This window comes from Oncorhynchus gorbuscha, linkage group LG16, assembly GCF_021184085.1.
Source record: "Oncorhynchus gorbuscha isolate QuinsamMale2020 ecotype Even-year linkage group LG16, OgorEven_v1.0, whole genome shotgun sequence".
NCBI classification, from domain to species: domain Eukaryota; kingdom Metazoa; phylum Chordata; class Actinopteri; order Salmoniformes; family Salmonidae; genus Oncorhynchus; species Oncorhynchus gorbuscha.
In genome coordinates this window covers 22,038,712-22,051,819 of record NC_060188.1, presented here as the reverse complement: position 1 = coordinate 22,051,819, position 13,108 = coordinate 22,038,712, and the positions used below count along the sequence as shown (strand labels likewise).

At 44.4% G+C, this 13,108-nt stretch overlaps 1 protein-coding gene across 5 annotated transcripts in view; it reads right to left on the bottom strand.

Moving 5' to 3' along the window:
• The window catches only part of LOC123999574 (inactive rhomboid protein 1-like), a 55,535-nt gene extending 46,856 nt beyond the window's left edge, over positions 1-8,679 (bottom strand). For 2 of the 5 annotated variants that reach the window (XM_046305482.1, XM_046305483.1), the window contains exon 1: positions 8,325-8,677. The gene's annotated coding sequence lies outside the window, so the exon portion shown is untranslated. Of the gene's footprint in view, positions 1-8,324 lie in introns of all 5 variants that reach the window. The other 3 variants (XM_046305485.1, XM_046305481.1, XM_046305484.1) reach the window with 3 other exon arrangements.
• Between the last annotated feature and the right edge of the window lie 4,429 nt (positions 8,680-13,108).

Here is a 13,108-nt window from a genome sequence, read left to right as displayed (position 1 = left end):
AGCCACCCAGACTGCCTGTTTACAAGTCCCCACATTCCCACATTCAACATGTACACTCTGCCCAAACTAGTTGTTTGTGTGTGAAAAAAAAGCAGCACTCAACTATACTGATGCTATGCTGATATGAGCTCTTTCTCTGAACATCCGACCCTTATAGAGTAAACCTCTAGGCCCGGAGTTCATGACGGTTTCTTATTAAAGCCTCTACTAAAATAAGGAACATTATTGTGGTCCTGTGTAACTTTGTATAAATAGAGATATATAGCACAAGTGAGTATTTTTGTGCTTGATACACTCTATCATAGTCTCCTGAGCACCGTCAACAGACTGTGAAAATAAGATACAAACGTTACAATGACAATGCCGATGCGGTTTAGATGCTATGTCTGTATTTCATATCACTCAGTATTTAATATGTGCACCGTATTAGATGAAGAGGAAAAATGTAAGTTAATCATCTCTTTTTTTTGTGATTTTAAAAATGTGGCTACATTTGGCCATTCTCTCAGCTCTCCCATGCCCTGGAATCTCCCCCACTCCCACACACACACAACCTTTGATTGACCTGTTTCAGACAAGTCCCTCACCTGTGTCTTTACATGGCATTCCCTCATCTAACACGGTGCCAAAGGATTCTCTATCATTAAGTCATCTCTGAGGAAGTGAAGCTGGCTCTGGGGGGATCATCAGAAGGGAGGCTAGCCAGGGTTCAGGTCTGAGGGGTCGGGGAGAGAGAGCAGGGAGGACGGGCTGCTGCAGCCAGCTGTGCTGCACAGAGAGTCATGGGAACTCCCAAACGCAGGCACGGGAAGGCTGACTCTAGGGCTGGGGCAGACCCTATGGGAGATACAGTAGGCTGGGGGAGGTTTCCTCGGTCCTCACCCTGTAGAGTGGGCTGAGGAAAACACAGACTCCTCCACAGAGATGAGCTCAATGTTTTGACAGGGGAAAGAAGGGGGGGGGACAAGGGATGACACATATCCCAGCTTCCCGGGTGTGCTCGTCATTGTGAGATAATCCAAATTATGACTGAGTGATTACGAGAGACCATATAGAGTGGTGCTGATGAGTGTGCAGAACCAATGAGTGTACAGCAGCAGAACCAACTTGACTCACTGTATCTGGGCTATGTCCCCAGACTGAAGAACCTGACAGACTCTATTCATTGATTTATTTTTCTGTTGAATCGCTGTTCTACATGCAAATGTCCTTCACCACTGTGCTCCCAACCAGAAGAATCCAGAAGACTTATTGCAGTGAGTGATGTGGGTGGCAACACTGGCACCACTGGTAGGCTTTACATCATCTTCCTGGCACAAGGCAATGCCAAGCACAACCACTGACAACTGGCCAATCGATGGGAGAGTTGGCATGGTTCTGAAGTGTAGCACAGGCAGCAAAGAAGAACAGGAGAGCAAACTAACGGAAAGGACAAACAGAATTATAGGATGACGTCCTCAGCAATTTCAGTCATTGTGACACAAAGAGCTTAAAACACAACCGAACAGTTCAACTGCAGAACCTTTCCAAGTTGTCTCCCTGTCAGTTATCATTAGTCATTCCTGGATCCACCTCCTCCCAGAGGACCAGGCAAGGCCAAGTCACAGAGCTGTTCCAAAAGCACACCCTCGTTTCTTGGAAACTCCGTTACAGAGTGAGTTGGGCCCAAGGTATGTGATGGAGGTGGTGTTGGGGACTGATGATGGAGACCGACCAGATATTACTGTGTATGACTCTGTGTGCTCTTCCATTCAGGGGAACAGTCTACATGAGTTTACCGCTGTAATACACCATGAGGATACGCAGTCCATAGGGCAGGGTTTCCCAACTGGCAGCCCATGGGCCGGATTTGGACCTTGTGTGATTTTATTTGATCCCCCCCCCCCCAAGTTTACTAAGCAAAAATGTAGTTTTTGCTGTTGGACATAAAATACTGTAAAAACACCAGCAAATCAGCTCCAAGTGATCTTCATTATGGAAATCTGTTCCAAAGTATTCCCACATACAGTAGAGAGTCATACAGTCCCTCTGAAATTATTGGGACAGTGAAGCATTTTTCCTTCTTTGAATCTGTACTCCAGCAATTTGGATTTGAAATGATACAATGACTATAAGGTTAAAGTGCAGACTGTCAGCTTTGAAATTGAGGGTATTTTTATCCATATCAGGTAAGCAATTATAATAGCACTTTTTGTACACAGTCCTCCCATTTTAGGAGACCAAAAGTATTGGGACAAATTCACTTATATGTGTATTAAAGTAGTCAAAAGTTTAGTATTTGGTCCCATATTCCTAGCACGCAATGACTACATCAAGCTTGTGACTCTACAAACTTGCTGGATGCATTTGCAGTTTGTTTTGGTTGTGTTTCAGATTATTTTGCGTCCAATAGAAATGAATGGTAAATAATGGATTGTGTCATTTTGTAGTCACTTTTATTGTAAGTAAGAATAGAATATGTTTCTGAACACTTCTACATTAATGTTGTATCTACCATGATTACGGATAGTCCTGAATGTATTGTGAATAATGATGAGTGAGAAAGTTACAGATACACAAATATCATACCCCTGCAAAAATACTAACCTCCCGTATTATTGTAATGGTGAGAGGTTATCATGTCTTAGGGGTATGATATTTCTGCGTCTGGAACTTTCTCACTCAACTTGTTCACAATAGTGACACTCATTGTCATTGTATCACTTTTGTTTGGGCTTCTTCCGGTCAATTTGCAGTCTACAAATGATCTGTAATTATGTTACGGCCCCCTGACCACCCGCATGAAAAACATTGTCCCGTGACTGAACCTAGTTGATGATCCCTACACTAGGGGCTGAAGGCTTGCTGGGCCAAAGATAGCAGGCCACCCTATTTAAAACATGTGCTCTCAACTGTAACAGTCCCTGGGATAGTAACTATAATTGTCCCTCTCCAATCCTTGTGTCTGTCTGGCCATTCAGTCTTTTAAAGAGATAGTGTGTGTAGTAAGCCAACACTATGGACAGTCTGACAGTAGAGACCTGTGCTAATGGGCTCGAACTGAAAACTGAAGAACAAAGATTTCTCTTGGGGATTTTGCAATAATGGAATGGACTTTGTTGGTGCACATGAGAACGCTCACTTCCTAGCAAAAAGGTAGAGGAAAAGTGCTGAATGTGGTATATGTTATTTTTAGTCCTGCACTCAAAATTCCTGTCGAAAAAGAACAAGACTGACAATAGTTCCACAAACTGTCCACTTGACAACCATTTAAAAAATGAAGCCTATATTACATCTGTTTTGAGTGGCAGGATCTGAATTGGACTAGAGATTCTGACTTGTTGTGTAAACTCTGTGTTATGAGATACTACACAGGTCAGGATCTGAATTGGACTAGAGATTCTGACTTGTTGTGTAAACTCTATGTTATGAGATACTACACAGGTCAGGATAAGCACTATCCACATGCCAACAACTATGGAACAATACGATCCTATGGACCCCTATTTTTTATCTGTGAAAAAGAAAAACACCCAAGATGAAAATACACAGAGCAGTTCCTCCTCCTTTGAGCTCTGGTCTGCTTGGTGGGAGCACCCACAACATTCCCATAGTCCTGAGAATGACGAGTGCCGCCGGGTAAACCAGTCTCAGACCAGACGCCACCCCATTGAGAACAACAACCAATGGAATCCATAAAAACCCCCAGCAGCAAGGACCATGCCCTAAATATCATCTCATCAGACTAAGCCCCACCTAAAATCAGCTTTAAACAAATAATAACATAAAACAATCTATATTAATCCCTACATTCAGTTAAAGGAAGTTCACAGTCTGCCCTGTAGTCATAACAGGAAACATGGGTATTTGAGTTTCTTGGGATTCCTGACTGTGGATCCCAACATAGGCCATGGCTGAGTTTTGATAGATGAGGTGGTAACATGGGGACTAAGAGAGAGAGAGAGGAGCAGGCAGAATGGCTTGCTGGCAGACAGAGCCTTGGAGACCAGAGGTAGACCTGAAATAGCATTACAGCATTACATCACATCTGACTGAGTTTGTAGTCCTGTCTGTCGGCCGGGCCTACCCTCTGCAGCACAGGCCCTACATGCGACCTCTAAGATGTAATGGGAGGGTTACAGTTAGCTGCTTCACGGCTGCTTTCCTGGGACACATAATCAAGGCCTGAACACTGACAGGAAACTCACAGACCAAAGCAATGTTCCATTTATTCATACACGGGCAAACTCAAGACACTCGAGGGAGGACGATTGTGAATACAAACAAGTAGCCTCCATGACCACGCCAACTCCTCACACGACACAAAATGGTGGGGGAATGGTTTTGATGAGGCTTTTTCATTGTGACTGTTGGGAACTAATGTGAAGGTTTCTGTTTTCGCTTGCAAGGCGTTCAGTGTCTGACAGCATGAGGAAAACATCTTCCTGTTCACAAGTATTCCACATAAAGCGTAATCACCACGGCATATTCTCCACGGTTCAGAGATTGGCAGATTGACGTGACAAATCATTTTTGCAACGTCTGAAAAGAGTGGTCTGTTTTTGCTTATCAACCATTCCTGAAGCCTTGACACAATCTGACACAAACCCCAGACCGACTACAAGCACATCAAAGTTATTGACGGTAGTGGTTGAGCAAGCATCAATGGGGCCCAGATCAAAGAGAGCGCATAGGCAGTAAATTGTTCTTCTCTCGCCATTATTCTTCAGTGAAACTATACCTGCCATGCTTGTAAAGCACCGTCCATCTGTCTGTCGTGGTGGGAACACTCTCAACTGATCTGCTTGGAACACCCAGCTTATTGTTATGAAAGCTGCTGACCAAGCTGGTTGACATGTTTAACTGCAAGACAAGAGATACCGTTGCTTTGCCTTATATTTTACAACTACAAGCATGCTTCCACAAACTGAGGAATCCTCATTTGAGATGTGGATACACATACATAACTCAGATTGTTGGGTGTGTGAGTCACGTTGAGAGTTCCGTGTTAGGGCCTCCCGGGTGGCGCAGTGGTTAAGGGCGCTGTACTGCAGCGCCAGCTGTGCCATCAGAGACTCTGGGTTCGCGCCCAGGCTCTGTCGTAACCGGCCGTGTCCGTGGGGCGACGCACAATTGGCCTAGCGTCGTCCGGGTTAGGGAGGGCTTGGCCGGTAGGGATGTCCTTGTCTCATCGCGCACCAGCGACTCCTGTGGCGGGCCAGGCGCAGTGCGCGCTAACCAAGGTTGCCAGGTGCACAGTGTTTCCTCCGACACATTGGTGTGGCTGGCTTCCGGGTTGGATGCGCACTGTGTTAAGAAGCAGTGCGGCTTGGTTGGGTTGTGTATCGGAGGACGCATGACTTTCAACCTTCGTCTCTCCCGAGCCCGTACGGGAGTTGTAGTGATGAGACAAGATAGTAGCTACTAAAAACAATTGGACACCACGAAATTGGGGAGGAAAAGGGGTAAATTTAAAAAAAATGTAAAAGAGTTCCGTGTTAGGATTTAGCCCACACTAATGCTACAATTAAACCCAAGCCTTTTCAACCACAGATATGCCTGTGGTCGAAAATGTATTCTCTTCAACAATTGATATTACTTTGATTAATACTAACACTATAATTACTAATAAGAGAGCAATAATAATCAGCTATTGCATCAATCCTATGTCATTTCACGCCATAGTCATTACTACATGATTATAATCTCTGGGTCTCACATGACGTAGCAAGGCCTTTTGAAGCCGCAGCAGGCAGCCTGGGGTGATTTAGAGAAGCATGTGCTCAGTACACAGGCACGAACACACGTGCACACACACACAAAAAGAGAACAAGAGAGAGACAGAGAGAGAGAGACAGAGGGAGGGGGAGAGAGATAGACAGAGACAGAGAGACAGAGACAGAGGGAGGGGGAGATAGAGAAAGACAGAGAGAGAGAGAGATAGAGAGAGACAAAGAGAGAGAGACAGAGAGAGAGAGACAGAGAGAGAGAGAGAGAGAGAGAGATAGAGACAGAGAGAGAGAGAGAGGGGGAGAGAGAGAGAGAGAGACAGAGAGACAGAGACAGAGGGAGGGGGAGAGAGAGAGAGACAGAGAGAGGGGGGAGAGAGATAGAGACAGAGAGAGAGAGACAGAGACAGAGGGAGGGGGAGAGAGGGAGAGACAGAGAGACAGAGACAGAGGGAGGGGGAGAGAGGGAGAGGGGGAGAGAGAGGGGGAGAGAGGGGGAGAGAGAGTGAGTGAACTGAGACTAGGGTAAATACCTGAAGGCCATGGGAGAGAACAACATAGTTTCATAACAAGACAGGCTGGTCTTTAGACTAGATGTAACATAGTAAACGTATGATATGTTATGTTTGGTATGGTTACATAAGACAGAAGTTACGAAAAGAGGGTGGTTAGTCGGCGGTGGGTAGGTGGGCCCAAAGGTTGCGTGTTGGTAACAAATTTGTAACATATTGTACGTTTTGCAAATTCGTAAAATATTGTACAAAATGGATGATGGACATACACAAATGAATACATACCATACGAAGGGTAACATATCATACTAAATAGAGTGTCTTGGGTAACGTACAGAATCATACGAAATGCTCGGAGACCCCGTTAAACAAGAAGATCCTTCCAGGAAATATGCAATTGCTTAAGGGGCTGCATCATGTCATTGACTGGACGGAGCAGCAGCGGGCCTGGCATGACACATCCACATCTGAAGACGGGTCAGCTTTTCAATCAGTCATCATGAGGTGATTCGAACAAACACCGACACAGAACACAACCTCATGGCTGCCTTAGAAGGCTTTAAATATAATAGAGATAGATGCATGCTACCATGCTAGTGTCCTTCCCCCTAAATATGAAAAAAAATACCAAAACAAGTCTGGCACAGACTGGTGGGTTCAGAACGGGACTCCTGAGTGTGAGGCCGGTTCAACCCAGTAACCCAAGTGAAAACAACACCACATGGAGAGAGAGTGAGTGAGTGTTGCACACTTAGCAAGACTGACTGATAGATAGACGGATACTGCACCATGACTCGTGTGGGCATGACTACAGTCCAGTGTGTCCTCTCAGCAGCTCCCTGCTACACCCACATACCAACCAACCAACCAACCAACCAACCAACCAACCAACCAACCAACCAACACAGGCCTGGCTAGCCCATTCCCACCTGCTCCATTCAATGCCAGCTCCAGAACCCCTAGGTTTTTTCAAGGAATACGCTGTCTCGATTGTACGGCACACAAATGCCACACACCTTCCTCCACACATGCCTCACACTGTACACACACAGACAACACCCCCCCCCACACCCAGTCTCTTCCTCAGAGAAACATTCCCTGTACCTCCATTCCAGTTGGAACAGTAAGTGAGGATGAACATGACCCGTCACTACCACACATCACGGTGCATCTGTGTCATGACATCAGCCCTCATGATGATCCTCTGGATGCTATCATGTTTCAGCAGGCCATGTGCTGCTTGCCTGGCCTGCTGCTCCTCTCACTTTGACAAAATAACATTTGAATGCATCTCTCATTCCTGTTGCAGACAGGGGGCTATAGTGCAGTCTCCATTGATCAGGTAGCACAGTGGAGTTTAAAGAGTGGCATTGCATTCATGACATGTCTGAAAATGTTAACAAGCAATCAATTACCTAATAATTACTATCAATAGTTCATAACATAATATTGATAATGGTCGACATGAACACTCGTTGAAGTACAAGGTGAAAGAGTACAGTCATAATAATTGTATTCCAATGATTTTGCTTAGAAAACACCTGAACCCACTTACATTCATCACCTGACAAAATACCTCAGGTGTAAGCCTGCGTAATAGCAGTCATATTATGTAGTAATACCTTGCTATGTGCTCCTTTACAGACCGGGCGTGCTCCTATGCTACAAATGAACATGCCGGGCTGTCGTGAAGCCTAAAGGCGCTCGCGGAAATGTCAAACATTTATAGAATAGAAGCACTGGTATTGAGGTGATGACAAGCTGTCATTCACAATCACAAATATGCAAAACGAAAGAAAGGTCTAATATTGTATAGCGATACACGTAGATCTTTGCAACCTACAGCACAAATGCATGTGAACCAGGAAATTCAAAACAGGTTCCAATATCAAATAGTACAATTGGTTCGATACATTCCCTTTGGCTCGTGTGAGTAGGCTATCGATCCCGGTGTAGGCTATCGAACATACATGCGCACACGAGACAGAGGGACAGATCGTTTATTCAGGATCGTCTTCTTAACATTCTATTTCTGATGTTTTCAATCCTATATAGCCTAGCACTCTAAACCCAGCCTATTCATGTAGTATAAAAATAAACTTACCCTTATCAAAATCAAATCCTATGTTTTCCGGTGTAGAGGAAAAAATCTGGTTGTAAAGATTTCAGATCACAGATCCCAGTTACTGAAATGTGATGTGGTGTCACTTCATTCTGAGAAGGAAAAATAATAATTCATTTCGAGTCAAACAAGAGTCCAATTCTATATCCTGGAACTAGCCACAAAACGTTAAGACATTCTCAGATATGTCTATTGGGCTCCTATTTTCACAGGCAGTGTCCAGCGCATTCCCACACCACAAGGCTCAACAAGGGTAAGTTTTCTTCGGCCGGTAATTCAGTTCCACCGACCGAGAACCCCGCCCTTGTGCATCGGACAAGACTGTCAAACCCACCAGCCAATCGGTTTACATGGGCAGCCACTGCCGCGCTCGGCGCTAACCGGCTGACGGGTGTGACTAAGCAAGAAGAGATCAGGTTTCAAAAATATTAAAGAGACAGGATCATAACAAATAATGTATGCTCTCATTTGGCACTTCCCAGACATTGGCCTATCCAGGGAAATCATATGACATGACATCATAGGACATACCTGACCAGCCGTGATCAATAAATAGTTGATCATGTGTCTATAATTGAAGGTTATTAGCCTACTATGTTATTACACCCCTCTTCATAGGCTACTGATTTTGTTGTTAAAGTAGGGGATGGTCATTTCAACAGATCTGTTCAATATCTGTTCTTTATATTCCAGTCATAACATCTTTATTTGTAAAGCATGTTTCAAGCCTTAATCAAACTGGGGGGAAACAATGGTCCTATAACATGTTGATGAATAACAGATGTGGACAGAATGACATAGACATGCATGGTCCTGTGTCTCAAGGGTCGCTGTTGTGAGAGCAGTCCTGTGGTATTATGTCACATCACATCCTTTTAGATAACTGAACCTAGAAGCTGACGTAACTCAAACCCCATCCTGTCTGTGTTTGTTCAATTCCATGGACAAGTGGCTAGACACCTCTAAAAATAGATACTTAAATGACTATTTTAGGCAACCTGTCCTATAATAAACCACTGTAGCCTCGTGAATTCCCAAGATAATTGTATAAAATAACATCTGCACTGTGTACAGTGTAAGGTTCTAAAAGATTCTATCACTTGAGTTTTAGTTAGGCATTGATGGGTATATGAGCAGGGTGTCTGCTGTGAGATAGGTTCACATCACAGTCAGTTGAAATGAAGATAGAAGAAATTAACTCCACTGCAGACATTTGATAGTTAAGACAAATATATCACAATGACGTGTGACATTCCATTATTGTCACCTCAGGTACCTGAGATTCCTCCCATACCTGCCCTCTGGGACTTTCCAGCCATGTCTTTGTGATTACTTACTCTACTCTCCAAGCCTCATGTGCTTTCCTTTCCCAACCCACGGACCCTGTTCCCATTCACCACTCCATTTCCTCCTGAGAGAGACACATGAAAAGCGCAGAAAAACACACAAGTTTGTGAGACTAAATTGGTCTTGTTCTTTCATATTTTTACAGCCCTGAATCAAATCAAATCGTATTTGTCAGATGCTCCGAATACAACAGGTCTAGACCTTACAGTGAAATGCTTGCTTACAAGGGTCATATGTACATGTAGGTAGGGGTAAAGTGCCTATGCATAGATAATAAACATAGAATAGCAGCAGTGTAAAAAAGGGTGTGTGTGGGGGGGGGGTAGCCATTTGATTAACTGTTCAGCAGTCTTATGGCTTGATGGTAGAATCTGTTACAAGGCCTTTTGGACCTTGTCACGATTGTTGGGAAGCATTCTCTGACCAACATGCAGCGTGATCTGGGTTCCACATCTTTTATTACAAATAAGCGAACCACACAACAAAACAATAAAGACTAAACGATACGTGACGACAATGGAGAGCTGACATGCAACTACATATAAACAATATCCCACAAAACACAGGTGGAAAAAAACGACCTAAATATGATGCCCAATTAGAGACAACGATTACCAGCTGCCTCTAATTGGGAATCATACAAAATCACCAACATAGAAAAACAAAACTAGAACCCCACATAGAAATAATAAACTAGACTAACCCCCAGTCACGCCCTGACCTACTCTACCATAGAAAATAAGGGCTCTCTATGGTCAGGACCTGACACACCTAGACTTGGCGCTCTGTAACCGCTTGCCACGCGGTAGCAGAGAGAACAGTCTATGACTAGGGTGGCTGGAGTCTTTGGCGATTTTTAGGGCCTTCCTCCGACACCGCCTGGTATAGAGGTCCTGGATGGCAGGAGGCTAGGCCCCAGTGATGTACTGGGCCGTACGCACTACCCTCTGTAGCGCCTTGAGGCCGAAGGCTGAGCAGTTGCCATACCAGGCGGTGATGCAACCAGTGTTCTCAGTGGTGCAGCTGTATAACCTGACGCCATGTGTTTTCCCTGTTTCCAGGTCAGATTTGTTTTTCATGTCAGCTATTAACAATCTGTCGCAGACAATCACAGTATGGCTCAAATTAACAATTTGATATTCAAAGTACTCTCTGTTCTTTAATTCAATCCAAGGGAGGTTTTTGTCGCGGAATACTTGTTTGGAGCTTCTAAGTGCTCCTCAGAGAACAAAATCTGTTGGTTCTAATGTAAAGACCATTCAATTCCATGTTTTTAGAGAAAGCTCATATCCAATCTGGGCCTTTAGAGTGGGGAGTCTGATACGTGGGCAGGAGGTGCCAGAGATAATGATAGCCCTAGTGGGTTTCTCTAGATTGAGACTGCTAGGTACAGTAGACCCAGGTTCTACTCCTTGTAGGGGTTACCTCAGCCTGGGATCCCCTCTCTCATGACTTTCTGGCTCCACTTCTCCCTCCAAACACTTCCTCTTAACCAGAGAGTCTGGAAGCCCTGAGGCTGTCCCTGGCTGAAGTCGACCCTTATTCATGAAAAGCAACAGGTTGCCTAGCAGTGTTTTCCCTCCCCTGTAAAACACTGACTCACTGCTTCCAGAACTGACCACAAGACACACATGGCTGCCGTCACGTCAGGAGAGTGGCAATGAAAACCTTGCAACACCTCGAAAGTGGCACGACTACTGAAATGTACTGCCATTTTCCGCCTACAAAGTAAAATGATGTTAAGTTCTGAAGAAAATGTCAGAAACATTTGCAAACATACTGTATGCTTCTGAGCTTCTATTAGCATTGGGGCGGCAGGTAGCCTAGCGGTTAAGAGCGTTGGGCCAGAATCCCTGGTCAAATCTGCCGTTCTGCACTTGAGCAAGGAAGTTAACCCCCAACCACACAACAACAACAACTCCCTGGGCGCGGATGACGTGGACGTCGTTTAAGACAGCCCACCACACCTCTCTGAATCAGAGAGTAGGGAGTCTCTGATTGATATACCATGAAGTAGGTGTGATTAACGGTGAACTCTCGAGGAGAGGGGGAAGTGCGAAAGAGGTGAGGCCAGGCCAGGGCATAGGCAACTAGCGATTAGACAGCTGACGCCAGACCTCTAAGAGCACTCCAGCTCCCTTGAAGCTCCATCAATCACACACAGATAAAAGGGTTGACCTGCAAAGGCCATGTTTAAGCAAAGGAACACTGTCAGACGGATAACACAGCAATTTCCTCCTGTGTCAGCCAACCACAGATGTGGGGGAAGGACCATCGTTTCTGAGGCGAAGCTAAAGCAGAGAGAGAGACAATAATTCCTGGGCTAAGCAAGCAGTACAGTGAGGATATTGGTCATGCATGGGTTATAGCCATTCTCATTCAGGTGGGGAAAACGGATACATACAGCAGGCTGGGGGAGTGGAGGCATCGGAGAGACAGGCAGGCTGGCAGTCTTCAAAGCGGCATAGAGATATCATCCCGACAGCAGACTGATAGTTCCATCAGGGATCTGAAGCTTAACAAATAGACTGGGGGAAAACAACAGAGAGTGAGACCATGTAATGCTTCAGTGCATTAACATCAGCAGACTGACAGCATAATCTTATAGTGTACAGCTTTGAGATAATGAGGCTTTTTTTCTACATTTCTTTAGGGTCATGGGTGACTCACTCATTTTATACTCTATTTTAGAGTAACTTCATTGTAAGGTTCACATAGTTTATTCCATAAGAGAGAATGGATCTGGAAAGGGTATAATGTAAACTGACATAAAAGAGCAGCTAGCATGAAAAGAGACTCAGATAGAGCCTGTCAGAATGACTTATTGACAATCCTTGAGTAGCCTACTCTCAGTGGCTGTGATGTTCAATGTAAAGCCACAGCCTCTGCTCCATCAAGATTCAAAGTCAGTTCACTTGTCAAATGTTTCACCCTCCATACACCCTGTAACCCATACACCAGCTGCCACTGAGACATCTCAACAACTACCCTATACAGTGATACTCTGCACAGTTGACTTTTTTAAATACAGTACCGGTCAAATGCTTGGACATGCCTACTCATTACAGGGTTTTTCTTTATTTTACTATTTTCTACATTGTAGAATAATAGCGAAGACATCAAAACTATGAAATAACACATATGGAATCATGTAGTAACCAGAAAAGTGTTCAACAAATCAAAATACATTTTATATTTGAGATTCTTCAAAATAGCCACTGTTTGCCTTGATGACAGCTTTGCACACTCTTGGCATTCTCTCAACCAGCTTCATGAGGTTGTCACCTAGAATGCATTTCAATTAACAGGTGTGCCTTGTTAAAAGTTCATTTGTGGAATTTATTTCCTTAATGTTTTTGAGCCAATCAGATGTGTTGTGACAATGTAGGGGTGACATTTAGAAGTTAGCCCTATTTGGT